General features: G+C 42.8%; 8 non-coding genes across 8 annotated transcripts; 5 read left to right on the top strand and 3 right to left on the bottom strand.

Annotated features, from left to right (window-relative positions):
* The first annotated feature begins 384 nt into the window (after positions 1–384).
* trnag-ccc (transfer RNA glycine (anticodon CCC)) lies at positions 385–455 on the top strand. The gene has a single exon. It is a non-coding gene; the product is annotated as a tRNA-Gly (tRNA).
* Positions 456–1,356: 901 nt separating this feature from the next.
* Positions 1,357–1,428, top strand: trnag-ucc (transfer RNA glycine (anticodon UCC)). The gene has a single exon. It is a non-coding gene; the product is annotated as a tRNA-Gly (tRNA).
* Positions 1,429–6,795: 5,367 nt separating this feature from the next.
* On the bottom strand, positions 6,796–6,867 carry trnaa-ugc (transfer RNA alanine (anticodon UGC)). The gene has a single exon. It is a non-coding gene; the product is annotated as a tRNA-Ala (tRNA).
* Positions 6,868–8,047: 1,180 nt separating this feature from the next.
* On the top strand, positions 8,048–8,118 carry trnag-ccc (transfer RNA glycine (anticodon CCC)). Its single transcript has one exon. It is a non-coding gene; the product is annotated as a tRNA-Gly (tRNA).
* A 1,104-nt stretch (positions 8,119–9,222) lies between these two features.
* On the top strand, positions 9,223–9,294 carry trnag-ucc (transfer RNA glycine (anticodon UCC)). Its single transcript has one exon. It is a non-coding gene; the product is annotated as a tRNA-Gly (tRNA).
* Positions 9,295–12,307: 3,013 nt separating this feature from the next.
* Positions 12,308–12,380, bottom strand: trnam-cau (transfer RNA methionine (anticodon CAU)). The gene has a single exon. It is a non-coding gene; the product is annotated as a tRNA-Met (tRNA).
* A 2,462-nt stretch (positions 12,381–14,842) lies between these two features.
* Positions 14,843–14,915, bottom strand: trnam-cau (transfer RNA methionine (anticodon CAU)). The gene has a single exon. It is a non-coding gene; the product is annotated as a tRNA-Met (tRNA).
* Positions 14,916–15,332: 417 nt separating this feature from the next.
* trnag-ucc (transfer RNA glycine (anticodon UCC)) lies at positions 15,333–15,404 on the top strand. Its single transcript has one exon. It is a non-coding gene; the product is annotated as a tRNA-Gly (tRNA).
* Positions 15,405–17,258: the final 1,854 nt, after the last annotated feature.

The following is a 17,258-nucleotide window of genomic DNA, read 5'->3' as shown; positions in this document are numbered from 1 at the left end:
TTAACCAGGGCGAGTTACAGCTGAAATAAAACACACACGTATCACGATGAATTGTACAGTAACAGCAGCTACAATAGAGTTGCACTCGTGGCGTTTATGGACTTATGGACGCATTTATGAAACCAGTCCTTAATGTTTCAGAGGAAAACCCAGATCTGCTCTATTTTTGTATACATTCATTGAACTTGTAAATGGGCACACGTTAACGAAATCGTGTTCGCCTTCATACTGATTGTCTCTGCACCTGTGATGTAGTGATTGGCTAGGTACGTATTAAGCAGATCGATAACAGACTAATAAGGATAATCATTAAGACATCATCTTGCCCCATGGGACGCTTTCTATGAATTTGCTTCAAGGACGCAAGCCAGAGCTTCCCCAGCAGCGCCAGTGGTGTAGTGGTATCATACAAGATTCCCATTCTTGTGACTCGGGTTCGATTCCTGGCTGGCGCATCCGACAAAGCCTGCTCTCTTTCTTGATTTGATTGTAATCTGTGCAATAGGTAGTCACATTCTGCTGCAGCAGAGAAGGGGTAGTTATCCATCTCGTGTTATTTCACAGGAGTTCGTATGTGCCCGGTTCAAGTTGAGGAGCTTACGTGACAGTTCCTGTAACTATTCACTTCTTTACCTGGTGTCTATTGTGTAACGCCCAGCATCTTTTTATATATTAATTTATTTATTTATTTCCATTTTCCGATACTGTCTGGCTGAGCCCCCGTGTCCTAGTGGATCAGACACTGGGTTCCTAAGCCAGGGAGTGTCGCTTTGAGTCCCAGCTGCTCAGAAGCACGGTCATTTTTAAGCTCGGAACTGAGCTCAAACTGAGCCCCGATCCGCTTAGTTCAAAACAATTGACATGATGCTTCCCACAGCACATACAGGGTGAAATGTGAAGGCACTGAAACCTGGAAAGCTGCTCCAGCGCATGGAGAAGCTCGGTGTGCAGTCTTGAACAGGAAAGTGGAAATAACGCAGGGCTTTGCAAACTAGTATTGCTTGCAATATGCAATATAGGAATGGCTGTGACGTTAACAGGTGGGTGAGTGCCCAAGGAGCAGAGTGGCGCAGCAGAAGCGTTTTGGGCCTATAACCCAGAGGTCGATGGATCGAAACCATCCTCGTCTATGTTTCAACTTTGGTTTTGTTTCATTTCGGAAAGGTCTGAATAAAGTGCAATCTGGAAAGATGCTAATGGACATTTTCCTTCCGCACTCAGGAACAGGAAACTGCTGATATCGCAGGGCTTCCCAAATGTTCACCGATTGCAATTTGGAAAACGAATTGCCTGCCACTTTGCAATCCTGGAATCATGTTCGACCACAGTGAGATATTGTGGGGAAGCAGTTTCTAAGCGTTGGTGGTATAGTGGTTAGCATAGCTGCCTTCCAAGCAGTTGACCCGGGTTCGATTCCCAGCCAACGCAATATACACTCCCCTCTCTGTCTGTTCTCAGCTGCCTAGTGTGCTCTTTCATGCTGCTTCAGATACTTTTAAGAACATAAGAGAGTTAACAAACGAGAGGGGACCATTCGACCCATCGTGCTCGTTTGGTGTTCATTAATATCGAAGTGATCCAAGGATCCTTTCCAGACCATTTTTAAATGTTCCCAAACTTTCAGCTTCAACCACATCGCTGGGTAGTTTATTCCAGATTGTGACTACTCTCTGTGTAAAGAAGTGTCTCCTGTATTCCGTTTTGAATGCCTTGAAGCCCAATTTCCATTTCTGTCCCCGGGTAGTCTCCTCTGTACCAGGGTGAAAAGGTTCAGTTCTCTCAGTCTCTCCGAGTAGGACTTTCCCTTGAAGACCTGGAATAAGTCTGGTTGCTCTCCTCTGAACTGCCTCTAAGGCAGCAATATCCTTTTTGAAGTGTGGTGCCCAGAACTGTACACAGTATTCCAGATGAGGTCTAACTAGCGCATTGTACATGACTTAACATGACTGCCCTTGTTTTAAATTCTACACTTTTGACAATATACCCTAGCATTCTGTTTGCCTTCTTTATTGCTTCCCCACATTGCTTGGATGGAGAAAGTGAGGAGTCCACATAGACTCCTAGGTCTTTCTCATGCGTTACTTCATGTAGATCTGTACCTCCCATAGTGTAATTATAGTGGACATTTTTGTTACCTGCATGTATTACCTTGCACTTGTCCACATTGAATTGCATTTGCCAGGTGTCAGCCCACAACTGAATATTATCTAAGTCCCTCTGAATAGCCTGTGCTGCCAAGATTGTATCTGCTGAGCCACCTATTTTCTTGAAGTACTTTTGGAAATATCCCATCTGGCCCAGGTGATTTGTTTGTTTTTAATTCTGCTAGTCCCTTTAGTACCTCCTCCTCATTTATCCTGATCTCTCTTAGGGATTGACTGGACTGATTGTCAACCTGTGGCATGTCATCTGTTTTTTCTTTTGTAAAAACCTCTGTGAAATACTCATTTAGAATATGTGCCACATCTTGTTCGTTTTCCAAGATACCTCCGTTTTTGCCCTTTATCTGTTTCACCTCCTCCTTTATTAACCGCTTGCTGTTGTGATATTGAAAAAAGCTCTTTGCATTGGTTTGAGCTCCAAGAGCTATTTTTCTTTCTAATTCCCTCTTTGCTTTCCTGATCCCTTTCTTAAGATCTCTTTGCAGCTCAACATATTCTATGTATTTTGTTTCGTCACCATCCCTTTTGTATGTGCTATACAACATTGTCTTCCTCTTTATATTTTTTGCATACCTCTATTATACCATTTTGGCCAATGATTTTTGTTCCTCAATTTGCTAAGTTTTGGTTTAAATTGCTCCTGAGCCTCGAGTAGTATATTCTTAAAATATACCCATGCATTTTCAACTAACTCTGTATCCAGTGTGCTCCAGTCTACCTCTTCTAAGTGCCGTCTCATACCTTCAAGGTTTGCTTTTCTAAAATTGTAGACCATTGTTTTAGACTTGGACCTTGTTTTTTGAAAGAATGCCTCAAAGACAACCATATTGTGATCACAATTTGCCATTGGTTCTCTAACTACTGTCCCCCTGACTCTATCTTGGTCATTTGAAAAGATCAAGTCAATACATGCGCTCTCTCTGGTTGGTTCCCTGACAAATTGAGTTAGAAAGCAGTCATTTACCATCTCAACCATTTCCATTTCTGCTTCTGTAGTCCCCACTGGGCTTTCCCAGTCTAAGTTTGGGAAATTGAAATCCCCCATTATAACAGCCACATCCTTGCTACATGCAGTCCTGATTACACTTTACAATGCAGCATCTTTCTGAATATCTGAGTTTGGTGGCCTGTAACACACTCCTACCGCTAATCCTCCAGATCTCTTGTTCAAAAGTTTCACCCACAAAGATTCTGTTCCGTTACTGGGATCTAATACAAGATCTTCTGCCTCAATGTCATTTTTCACATATAATGCTACCCCACCCCCTCTTAAATTTTGCCTGTCTCTCCTAAACTGTGTATATCCTTCCAACTTGTATTCATCCCCATCATTTTCTGTAAGCCATGTTTCTGTCACTCCTACAACATCATAGTCACACACCAGCACTGTGGCTTCCAAGTCTAACATCTTGTTCCTTATACTCCTGGCATTGAGGTACAAACATTTCAGGACTTTCCTACTGGCAGTTTGCCTTGGTTTCCTTTCCTTAGTGGAACATCTCCCATTGTCAAAGCTCCCTGCCCCCCTGGTTCCTAGTTTAAATGATTCTCAATTTCACTGCACATACGCTCTTCCAATGCATTAGCCCCCCTTCTGTTTAGATGTAGACCGTCCGGTTTGTACAGGTCCCATCTATCCCAGAAGAAAGACCAATGCTCCATAAACCTAAACCCCTCTTCCCTACACCAAGCTTTCAACCACGTGTTAAACTTTCTAATCTCTGCCTGTCTCCCTGACCATGACCGGTGGATTCCCCCCGGCTTTGGCCAGTAGCCCGTCTACTAGTTTAGGGAGATCTGCAACCTGAGCACCAGGCAGGCAAGATACCAATGCGGGTCTCCATGTCACTAGAACACACTGTGTGATCTACACCTCTAAGAATTGAGTCTCCTATTATAACTACCTCCTTCGTCTGGGGGGGGATTGGGCACCATGGTGCTCTGGTGCTCAACTGCCCCCCATCACCCTCTGAGCTGTCACTGTCCAACTCGGTGTCCAGCAGTTGGAACCTGTTGGGCAATTCAAGCTCTTGGGGTGTCTCTACGGGGTGTGCACGCCCTTTTCTGTGGTTACGACCTACTGTAACCCAGCAGTTCTCTACGCTGTCCTGCTCTAAGGTCTCAACTCTCCTAGGTTTTACCCCCAATTCACACCTAATTGGCCCCACCTGGCTCCTCCTGCAACAGAATTCCTGCTAGTCCTAGACAGAAACTCCCTTCTATAACCTGTTTACTTTCACCAACTCAGCAGCTGAACTGAATTGGCTTCAATTTAGGCAAACTACAGACAATGCTAACGTCAATTTAAGGCAAACTTAAAACAAAATGAGCAATGCTAAGACTATTCTGAAACTAGTCAAACAACAAGATGGCTACCTCTCACCTGTACTATCCAGTCTCTCTCTGTGGCAACTTGTAAATACTTGTGCTTACCTTTTTGCAAGATCAACGACAAGGTGGTAAGCACTTTACACTGTCAGCTGTGCAATTACTCATGCAACCTTAGTGTTACTGGTTACTGCTAGTGTACAAAACACTGACCCCGACGTCATTTGAACACGCACCCTTGTGATCTAGAGTCAGACGTGCTACCCTTGCCACAAGAGCTCGCTGCTTTCAAGGCAGGTGGTGAAACGCTCCTCTTTAAATTATTATTGGTAGTAGTAGTAGTAGTAGTAGTAGTAGTAGTAGTAGTAGTAGTAGTAGTAGTAGTAGTAGTAGTAGTAGTAGTAGTAGTGGTGCATATCCGATACAGCGTGCTCTACATATTGCTTTGAATGCATGTGTAATTTACTCATGAATTTAGGTCCTTTCCTTGCTGATAGATTGATTATGGAGAGAGGGAGGGTTTACATATAAGTCGGTGTCCTGTGGGGGACAATGCTTTGCTTAAGGAGTCTGCATTTGGTAGACTTTCGAGGTGCACAATTCAGTGGGAGAAAACGCATCGGTCGGTGCTTGGTTAACACTTCTTTTTTAGTAGCTTAGTAGAGCCAATGAGCTCGGTGTTAGTGCGTGTGCCTCCAATGTATCACACCTGGCACCTGTCCCCGCTAATTCCCTAGTCCTGACGACGGTCTGTGTTTAACTTCAAGCCAACAAGTAAAGACAACGCGCGTTTTAGATGGCATGTGTGTCAACGTGATGATGAAGATGTTCAAGTACACCGTGCCGTTTAAAGCGCCCAAATCTTACAGCCTGCGCACTTACACTCACCTAAAGGATTATTAGGAACACCTGTTCAATTTCTCATTAATGCAATTATCTAACCAACCAATCACATGGCAGTTGCTTCAATGCATTTAGGGGTGTGGTCCTGGTCAAGACAATCTCCTGAACTCCAAACTGAATGTCTGAATGGGAAAGAAAGGTGATTTAAGCAATTTTGAGCGTGGCATGGTTGTTGGTGCCAGACGGGCCGGTCTGAGTATTTCACAATCTGCTCAGTTACTGGGATTTTCACGCACAACCATTTCTAGGGTTTACAAAGAATGGTGTGAAAAGGGAAAAACATCCAGTATGCGGCAGTCCTGTGGGCGAAAATGCCTTCTTGATGCTAGAGGTCAGAGGAGAATGGGCCGACTGATTCAAGCTGATAGAAGAGCAACTTTGACTGAAATAACCACTCGTTACAACCGAGGTATGCAGCAAAGCATTTGTGAAGCCACAACACGTACAACCTTGAGACGGATGGGCTACAACAGCAGAAGACCCCACCGGGTACCACTCATCTCCACTACAAATAGGAAAAAGAGGCTACAATTTGCACAAGCTCACCAAAATTGGACAGTTGAAGACTGGAAAAATGTTGCCTGGTCTGATGAGTCACGATTTCTGTTGAGACATTCAGATGGTAGAGTCAGAATTTGGTGTAAACAGAATGAGAACATGGATCCATCATGCCTTGTTACCACTGTGCAGGCTGGTGGTGGTGGTGTAATGGTGTGGGGGATGTTTTCTTGGCACACTTTAGGCCCCTTAGTGCCAATTGGGCATCGTTTAAATGCCACGGCCTACCTGAGCATTGTTTCTGACCATGTCCATCCCTTTATGACCACCATGTACCCATCCTCTGATGGCTACTTCCAGCAGGATAATGCACCATGTCACAAAGGTCGAATCATTTCAAATTGGTTTCTTGAACATGACAATGAGTTCACTGTACTAAACTGGCCCCCACAGTCACCAGATCTCAACCCAATAGAGCATCTTTGGGATGTGGTGGAACGGGAGCTTCGTGCCCTGGATGTGCATCACACAAATCTCCATCAACTGCAAGATGCTATCCTATCAATATGGGCCAACATTTCTAAAGAATGCTTTCAGCACCTTGTTGAATCAATGCCATGTAGAATTAAGGCAGTTCTGAAGGCGAAAGGGGGTCAAACACAGTATTAGTATGGTGTTCCTAATAATCCTTTAGGTGAGTGTATACAGAACCAGCTTGCAATCCGGCCCATTGTTTCACTTCTCACAATGAATACATACACACGCTGTTTCTCGGACGAATGCTGGGAAAGAGTGCCGAAAAGGCCCATGCTAGTGTGACCGATGAATCACGGGCTCCCGATTTGTTCGGTACTTGCTATGTGCATCCAATGACATAGTGCACGGGCTCCATTAAAAGACAGTCTGGAGATGCCGAGGACTGAACTCGGGACCTCATACATGCAAAGCATGCGCTCTACCACTGAGCTACATCCCCAATGCCAGCCTGTCTTCTCTCAAACTTTGTATCTCTGTCAACAACAAACATACATGCAAAACGAGATCGAAAAGAGCAGTGATGGTGTCGTTACTCACAAAAAGAAATGTATTACATTGTATTCTTTACTCATATAACAAGATATTTTACTTATTACTCTCTGGGCAAAGTAATTAGTTACTTTACTATTAGATTACTTTGCATTTCACCCCAAACGTTGCGGGACCTCATTAAACAATTACAAAGTTACACCCACACATGCGGTCGAATAAAGACAGAAACATACTGTTATCTCTTGCTGTTCTAATAAAGCGCCACAGGAAAACCAGGCCAGTGTCGGAAGTCCACGCCCTGATGTGGGAGGAGCGGAGCGATTGTGGGTTTGGTTTGTGTCTCGTTTTAAAGACAGTGACAGAAAGCAACACTACGAGCGATAGAGCCTGGTGTGGAAAGGACTTTTGTGGCTGTCTTATTCTGTATGCTTTAGATGATTGGAGACAGCTAAAAATATACAAGTTTCTGTTAAGAGATATTACGAATAGCTAAAAGGGTATAGACAACATTATATTCAGAAGTTACTGTAAGAAAACTTTCCATGTGCAACACTAAAATAAATATTTGCTATGTATTATTATTATTGTTATTATTGTAATCTTTATCAAGATATGTGCTAGTAGATTTGTATTTTAAATTGCTGAACTTGACTCCCTTAACGTATTACTCTTACTACAGATTTGTAACTGCAAACGACAATTTCTGTAATATTTTTAAATTACAACGTAGACGTGCTTAACCAGGGCGAGTTACAGCTGAAATAAAACACACACGTATCACGATGAATCGTACAGTAACAGCAGCTACAATAGAGTTGCACGTTGCACTCGTGGCGTTTATGGACTTATGGACGCATTTATGAAACCAGTCCTTAATGTTTCAGAGGAAAACCCAGATCTGCTTTATTTATGTATACATTCATTGAACTTGTAAATGGGCACACGTTAACGAAATCGTGTTCGCCTTCATACTGATTGTCTCTGCACCTGTGATGTAGTGATTGGCTAGGTACGTATTAAGCAGATCGACAACAGACTAATAAGGATAATCATTAAGACATCATCTTGCCCCATGGGACGCTTTCTATGAATTTGCTTCAAGGACGCAAGCCAGAGCTTCCCCAGCAGCGCCAGTGGTGTAGTGGTATCATACAAGAGTCCCATTCTTGTGACTCGGGTTCGATTCCCGGCTGGCGCATCCGACACAGCCCGCTCTCTTTCTTGCTTTGATTGTACTTGTCATTTCATTCTTTTCTTCATTCCAGAATGCAGCGGCAAGACTCTTCTTTAGCAATTGACTGGATCATTTCTTTCTTTTGAGGTTATTCAATTTCAAAAACACAGACAATATTTTCTGGGAGTTATATTTCAGAAATAAAACGAGACACATTGGTGACAAATGCCAGCCCTCTTTTCGAATCGATTGACGCAATAATCTGCGCAATAGGTAGTCACATTCTGCTGCAGCAGAGAAGGGGTAGTTATCCATCTCGTGTTATTTCACAGGAGTTCGCATGTGCCCGTTTCAAGTTGAGGAGCTTACGTGACAGTTCCTGTAACTATTCACTTCTTTACCTGGTGTCTATTGTGTAACGCGCAGCATCTTTTTATTTATTTATTTATTTATTTATTTATTTCCATTTTCCGATACTGTCTGGCTGAGCCCCCGTGTCCTAGTGGATCAGACACTGGGTTCCTAAGCCAGGGAGTGTGGCTTTGAGTCCCAGCTGCTCAGAAGCACGGTCATTTTTAAGCTCGGATCTGAGCTCAGACTGAGCCCCGATCCGCTTAGTTCAAAACAATTGACATGATGCTTCCCACAGCACATACAGGGTGAAATGTGAAGGCACTGAAACCTGGAAAGCTGCTCCAGCGCATGGAGAAGCTCGGTGTGCAGTCTTGAACAGGAAAGTGGAAATAACGCAGGGCTTTGCAAACTTGTATTGCTTGCAATATGCAATATAGGAGTGGCTGTGACGTTAACAGGTGGGTGTGTGCCCAAGGAGCAGAGTGGCGCAGCGGAAGCGTGCTGGGCCCATAACCCAGAGGTCGATGGATTGAAACCATCCTCTTCTTTGTTTCAACTTTGGTTTTGTTTCATTTCGGAAAGGTCTGAATAAAGTGCAATCTGGAAAGATGCTAATGGACATTTTCCTTCCGCACTCAGGAACAGGAAACTGCAGATATCGCAGGGCTTCCCAAATGTTCACCGATTGCAATTTGGAAAACAAATTGCCTGCCACTTTGCAATCCTGGAATCATGTTCGACCACAGTGAGATATTGTGGGGAAGCAGTTTCTAAGCGTTGGTGGTATAGTGGTTAGCATAGCTGCCTTCCAAGCAGTTTACCCGGGTTTGATTCCCGGCCAACGCAATATATACTCCCCTCTCTGTCTGTTCTCAGCTGCCTTGTGTGCTCTTTCATGCTGCTTCAGACACTTTTAAGAACATAAGAGAGTTAACAAACGAGAGGGGACCATTCGACCCATCTTGCTCGTTTGGTGTTCATTAATATCGAAGTGATCCAAGGATCCATTCCAGACCATTTTTAAATGTTCCCAAACTTTCAGCTTCAACCACATCGCTGGGTAGTTTATTCCAGATTGTGACTACTCTCTGTGTAAAGAAGTGTCTCCTGTTTTCCGTTTTGAATGCCTTGAAGCCCAATTTCCATTTCTGTCCCCGGGTAGTCTCCTCTGTACCAGGGTGAAAAGGTTCAGTTCTCTCAGTCTCTCCGAGTAGGACTTTCCCTTGAAGACCTGGAATAAGTCTGGTTGCTCTCCTCTGAACTGCCTCTAAGGCAGCAATATCCTTTTTGAAGTGTGGTGCCCAGAACTGTACACAGTATTCCAGCGCATTGTACAGTCTTAACATGACTGCCCTTGTTTTAAATTCTACACTTTTGACAATATACCCTAGCATTCTGTTTGCCTTCTTTATTGCTTCCCCACATTGCTTGGATGGAGAAAGTGAGGAGTCCACATAGACTCCTAAGTCTTTCTCATGCGTTACTTCATGTAGATCTGTACCTCCCATAGTGTAATTATACTGGACATTTTTGTTACCTGCATGTATTACCTTGCACTTGTCCACATTGAATTGCATTTGCCAGGTGTCAGCCCACAACTGAATATTATCTAAGTTCCTCTGAATAGCCTGTGCTGCCAAGATTGTATCTGCTGAGCCACCTATTTTCTTGAAGTACTGTTGAAAATATCCCATCTGGCCCAGGTGATTTGTTTGTTTTTAATTCTGCTAGTCCCTTTAGTACCTCCTCCTCATTTATCCTGATCTCTCTTAGGGATTGACTGGACTGATTGTCAACCTGTGGCATGTCATCTGTTTTTTCTTTTGTAAAAACCTCTGTGAAATACTCATTTATAATATGTGCCACATCTTGTTCGTTTTCCAAGATACCTCCGTTTTTGCCGTTTATCTGTTTCACCTCCTCCTTTATTAACCGCTTGCTGTTGTGATATTGAAAAAAGCTCTTTGCATTGGTTTGAGCTCCAAGAGCTATTTTTCTTTCTAATTCCCTCTTTGCTTTCCTGATCCCTTTCTTAAGATCTCTTTGCAGCTCAACATATTCTATGTATTTTGTTTCGTCACCATCCCTTTTGTATGCGCTATACAACATTGTCTTCCTCTTTATATTTTTTGCATACCTCTATTAAACCATTTTGGCCAATGTTTTTTGTTCCTCAATTTGCTAAGTTTTGGTACAAATTGTTCCTGAGCCTCGTGTAGTATATTCTTAAAATATACCCATGCATTTTCAACTAACTCTCTGAAGACTCTTTTTGGAAGTTGAAGAAAGTGTTTTGTGATTATTATATAATGTTTTATATTAATACTAGCATTAGAAGTAGTTTTGTATACAGACTGAGCACATTCGATTTAGCAGGACAAGTAAAGGGTCAACAAGGTCGATTTGTTAGAAACTCCTGTCAGTAATGAAAGATTACACAGTGCCGAAATAGCCTAGAGCTGTCTCCTGAGAATTTGTTTATGACTTAATCGTTTCTCCAGATAGGCAGGAATTGTTTCTGTTAAAGAACGATTGACACTAGGTAAATGACGACCGTGGGATCGCATCTTCCTAGTGCACATCAAAGACGGACATCTGCTTTGGATCCATCACCTCTTCACGGGAGGACAGATCGTAAAACGGACCCGGACCTGTATCTTCTGATTGGATGAACGGCCATAAGATGTTACGTCATTTTTCCTATAAAGTTGTACTCATGTTTGTAAACATTAAGTCTCACTGAAGGAATTATTTCTGACGTGGAGCTTCCGAGCCGGCTCCATTAAAGTTCTATTTGCTTTATCTCCGCGACTTCTCCACTAATTTCCCACATGGTTCTACAACTCAGACTTAGTAACGCGTTACCCACAACGCTGGAAAAGAGTTGCACTGTCGTTTCTTGAATCTCAGAGCATTCTAAATCTGTTTCGGAGGCGTTCCCCTAAGGCACAATATGTGGATGATATGGGCAAAAAGAAGGAGAAAAAGCTACTGTGCGCTAGATGACATGTAAAGCAAGGAACACATTCGTTACTGTCCCAGCAATCTCCGAGAAACACCGTGTGTACGCATCCACTGTGATATGTGATTGAAACAACGAGATTGCAAGCACCCATGTGCATCATTTTTACTTCTCGGGTTCAAGTCACAGACAGACTGTGGTCAAAAAGTAGGGAGTTATCAGGGCCAGGTGCCAGGGGTGATACATGTAAGGTACACGCAATAACGCCGAGCTATAGCCTCAACTATGCCGAGTGTTGCTTTGTGGGTACAGCGACTAAATTAAGACATGTTGAAGTCAATCAATCAATGAATAAATACATGTCCATTGATTTATGTATTGATGTATTTCTTTCAACATTGAATTCTTTGTGTAATGTCGTTTTCAACACAGTCCTAAACTCTTGTTGTCCTTGTCGCCAGCACGGGTAAGTGTGTGCTCCTGAGTGGTAAAAGGACCCTTGTCAGAGGTGGGATTCAAAGCCAAGCCTCTACAGGAGACGATGACCTGCACACAGCACCTTACACCACTCGGCCATCCTGACTTGTGTTGCAGTGATCAAATTGAGTCGTTGCCGACGTCATGGAAAACAATGAACTTTTCAATGACTGTGTTCTGCCAGGGCTTCCTTCACTTTGACTTTTGGGATCACGACGTCATCTCACCAATGGCCGAAGTAGCTCAGTTGGGTGAGCGATAGACTGAACATCTAAAGGTCCCTTGTTCCATCCCAGGATTTGGCATTTTGCCATGAATTTCTTCAGACAGCGCAAGCAACCACTTTATTGCACAGGTGTGCGCCTTTTTTCTGCAGCTGGAGATCAGTGTGGTAGAACTCAAAGATAAAGGAAGAGTGCTTGCCCCGTGTGAGGGTCGAACTCACCACCTTCAGATTATGAGACTGACGCGCTACCTACTGCGCCAACGAGGCACGGCATGGGCAGCTCCCTCTACTCCAACTGACCTCTTAGCATGACAACCACTCCGATGAACATTCGTGAACACATATTTTCCCCGAATGACAACCATGCGCCTGTGATGTAGTGATTAGCTAGGTACGTATTAAGTAGTTCGAATGCAGATTATTACAGATAATTATTAAAAGACCATTGTGCCCCAGGGGACGCGTTTTATATGTCTTGTGCATTTGCTTCGGTGACAGAATCTAGAGCTTCCCCGCAGCGCCAGTGGTGTAGTGGTATCATACAAGGTTCCTGTTCTTGTGAGTTGCGTTCGATTTCTGGCTAGCGTATGCCACACAGCCTACTTTCTTACTTGCTTTGATTGCCCTTGTCATTTCATTTTTTTCTTCATTCCAGAATACAGCGGCTAGACTTTTCTTCGGCAATTCATTGGACCATTTCTTTCTTTTGAGGTTATTCAATTTCAAGAACACAAAGACCATACTTTCTGGGAGTTATATTTCAGAAATAAAATGAGACACTCTCAAACTTTGTATCTCCTTCAACAACAAACAAACAAGCCAAAAGAGAAGGAAAAGAGCAGTCTTGGGGTCGTTACTCACAAAAAGTAATGTCTTACATTGTACTCGTTACTCATATCAAAATTAACTAAACACTTTACTTTTTACTTCCTGGAGAATGTAATTAGTTACTTTACTTTTTCATTAGTCTGCATTACACCCCAAACGTTGTGGGACCTCAATAAACAATTTCAAAGCTACACCAACACAAGCAGTTGATAATGACAGAGACATACTGTTATCTTTTGTTGTTTTAATAAAGCGCCACAGGAAAACCAGGCCAGTGTCGGAAGTCCACCCCCTGTTGTGGGAGGAGCGGACCGATTGTGGGTTTGGTTTTGTGTTTCGTTTTAAAAATGAAGACAGAAAGCAACACTACGAGCGATAGAGCCTGGTGTGGAAAGGACTTTTGTGGCTGTTTTATTCTTTGTGCTTTAGATGATTGGAGACAGCATAATAAATACACGTTTCTGTTAAGAGATATTAGCAGTAGCTAAACGTGTATAGACAACATTATACTCAGACAAGCATTACGTTACCATAAGAAAACGTGCAACACTAAAATACATCTTTGCTATTTATTTTTATTATTGTTATTATTGTAATCATCATCAAGATATGTGCTAGTAGATCTGCATCTTAAATGTCTCAACTTGACTCCTTTAACTTATTACTCTTACTACAGATTTGTAACTGCAAACGACAGTTTTTCTAATATTTTTAATGTACGACATAGACGTCCTTATCGTCCTTATTAAGACCATATCGTTACAATGTGTAATGCAGTAACGAGAACAAAAAAAAGGAATCAGTAACTGTAATATTATTACTCCTTTTGGAACCATACCACGTTACGTTACTCGTTACTACCAAAAGTAATAACATTACTGTAATGCGTTACTTAGTAACGCGTTACCCACAACCCTGGAAAAGAGTTGCACTGTCGTTTCTTGAATCTCAGAGCATTCTAAATCTGTTTCGGAGGCGTTCCCCAAAGGCACAATATGTGGATGATATGGGCAAAAAGAAGGAGAAAAAGCTACTGTGCGCTAGATGACATGTAAAGCAAGGAACACATTCGTTACTGTCCCAGCAATCTCCGAGAAACACCGTGTGTACGCATCCACTGTGATATGTGATTGAAACAACGAGATTGCAAGCGCCCATGTGCATCATTTTTACTTCTCGGGTTCAAGTCACAGACAGACTGTGGTCAAAAAGTAGGGAGTTATCAGGGCCAGGTGCCAGGGGTGATACATGTAAGGTACACGCAATAACGCCGAGCTGTAGCCTCCACTATGCTGAGTGTTGCTTTGTGGGTACAGCGACTAAATTAAGACATGTTGAAGTCAATCAATCAATGAATAAATACATGTCCATTGATTTATGTATTGATGTATTTCTTTCAACATTGAATTCTTTGTGTAATGTCGTTTTCAACACAGTCCTCAACTCTTGTTGTCCTTGTCGCCAGCACGGGTAAGTGTGTGCTCCTGAGTGGTAAAAGGACCCTTGTCAGAGGTGGGATTCAAAGCCAAGCCTCTACAGGAGATGATGACCTGCACGCAGCACCTTACACCACTCGGCCATCCTGACTTGTGTTGCAGTGATCAAATTGAGTCGTTGCCGACGTCATGGAAAACAATGAACTTTTCAATGACTGTGTTCTGCCAGGGCTTCCTTCACTTTGACTTTTGGGATCACGACGTCATCTCACCAATGGCCGAAATAGCTCAGTTGGGGGAGCGATAGACTGAACATCTAAAGGTCCCTTGTTCCATCCCAGGATTTGGCATTTTGCCATGAATTTCTTCAGACAGCGCAAGCAACCACTTTATTGCACAGGTGTGCGCCTTTTTTCTGCAGCTGGAGATCAGTGTGGTAAAACTCAAAGATAAAGGAAGAGTGCTTGCCCCGTGTGAGGGTCGAACTCACCACCTTCAGATTATGAGACTGACGCGCTACCTACTGCGCCAACGAGGCACGGCATGGCCAGCTACCTCTACTCCAACTGACCTCTTAGCATGACAACCACTCCGATGAACATTCGTGAACACATATTTTCCCCGAATGACAACCATGCGCCTGTGATGTAGTGATTAGCTAGGTACGTATTAAGCAGTTCGACTGCAGATTATTACAGATAATTATTAAAAGACCATTGTGCCCCAGAGGACGCGTTTTATATGTCTTGTGCATTTGCTTCGGTGACAGAATCTAGAGCTTCCCCGCAGCGCCAGTGGTGTAGTGGTATCATACAAGGTTCCTGTTCTTGTGAGTTGCGTTCGATTTCTGGCTAGCGTATGCCACACAGCCTACTGTCTTACTTGCTTTGATTGCCCTTGTCATTTCATTTCTTTATTCATTCCAGAATACAGCGGCTAGACTTTTCTTGTTCAAGTGTTGGTGGTATAGTGGTTAGCATAGCTGCCTTCCAAGCAGTTGACCCGGGTTCAATTCCCGGCCAGCGCAATATTCACTCCCCTCTCTGTCTGTTCTCAGCTGCTTAGTGTGCTCTTTCATGCTGCTTCAGACACTTTTAAGAACATATGAAAGTTTACAAACGAGAGGGGACCATTCGACTCTTCATGCTCGTTTGGTGTTCAATAATATCGAAGTGATCCAAGGATCCTTTCCAGACCATTTTTAAATGTTCCCAAACTTTCAGCTTAAACAACATCGCTGGGTAGTTTATTCCAGATTGTGACTACTCTCTGTGTAAAGAAGTGTCTCCTGTTTTCCGTTTTGAATGCCTTGAAGCCCAATTTCCATTTGTGTCCCCTGGTGCGTGTGTCCCTGCTGATCTGGAAAAGCTCCTCTGGTTTGATGTGGTCGATGCCTTTCATGATTTTGAAGACTTGGATCAAGTCCCCACGTAGTCTCCTCTGTTCCAGGGTGAAAAGGTTCAGTTCCCTCAGTCTCTCCGAGTAGGACTTTCCCTTCAGACCTGGAATAAGTCTGGTTGCTCTCCTCTGAACTGCCTCTAAGGCAGCAATATCCTTCTTGAAGTGTGGTGCCCAGAACTGTACACAGTATTCCAGATGAGGTCTAACTAGCGCATTGTACAGTCTTAACATTACTGCCCTTGTTTTAAATTCTACACTTTTGACAATATACCCTAGCATTCTGTTTGCCTTTTTTATTGCTTCCCCACATTGCTTGGATGGAGAAAATGAGGAGTCCACATAGACTCCTAGGTCTTTCTCATGCGTTACTTCATCTAGATCTGTACCTCCCATAGTGTAATTATAGTGGACATTTTTGTTACCTGCATGTATTACCTTGCACTTGTCCACATTGAATTTCATTTGCCAGGTGTCAGCCCACAACTGAATATTATCTAAGTCCCTCTGAATAGCCTGTGCTGCCAAGATTGTATCTGCTGAGCCACCTATTTTAGTATCATCTGCAAATTTGACAAGTTTGCTAACTATCCCAGAGTCCAGATCATTAATATAGATTAGAAAAAGCAAAGGCCCTAGTACTGATCCCTGTGGAACTCCACTAACAACCTCATTCCAGTTAGAAGTGACTCCTCTAATCGACACCCTCTGTTTCCTAGACATCAACCAGTTCATAATCCATCTACTTACATTACCCTGAATGCCTACAGCTTCCAATTTGAGGATCAGTCTTTGGTGTGGAACCTTATCAAAAGCTTTTTGGAAATCTAAGTATATCATATCATATGCTTTCACGTGATCTACAGCTGCAGTTGCATGTTCTAAACATTCTAATAAATTAGTAAGACATGATCTGCCTCGTCTAAACCCATGTTGACTAGCTCCGAGAATATGGTTTTCATTGAGATGCGCCTCTATTTTCTGTCTAATCATTTTTTCCAACATTTTACAGGTGATGCAGGTCAGACTGATTGGTCTGCAATTTCCTGGCTCAGTTTTGCATTGGTTTGAGCTCCAAGAGCTATGTTTCTTTCTAATTCCCTCTTTGCTTTCCTGATCCCTTTCTAAAGATCTCTTTGCAGCTCAACATATTCTATGTATTTTGTTTCGTCACCATCCCTTTTGTATGCACTATACAACATTGTCTTTCTCTTTATATTTTTTGCATACCTCTATTAAACCATTTTGGCCAATGTTTTTTGTTCCTCAATTTGCTAAGTTTTGGTACAAATTGGACCTGAGCCTCGATTAGTATATTCTTAAAATATACCCATGCATTTTCAACTAACTCTGTATCCAGTGTGCTCCAGTCTACCTCTTCTAAGTGCAGTCTCATATCTTCAAGATTTGCTTTTCTAAAATTGTAGACCATTGTTTTAGACTTGGACCTTGTTTTTTGAAAGAATGCCTCAAAGATAACCAT

The sequence above is a fragment of the Amia ocellicauda genome, chromosome 14 (genome assembly GCF_036373705.1).
Source record: "Amia ocellicauda isolate fAmiCal2 chromosome 14, fAmiCal2.hap1, whole genome shotgun sequence".
Lineage (NCBI taxonomy): Eukaryota > Metazoa > Chordata > Actinopteri > Amiiformes > Amiidae > Amia > Amia ocellicauda.
The sequence above is the reverse complement of the archived record's forward strand: the minus strand, read 5'-3'. Positions and strand labels throughout refer to the sequence as shown.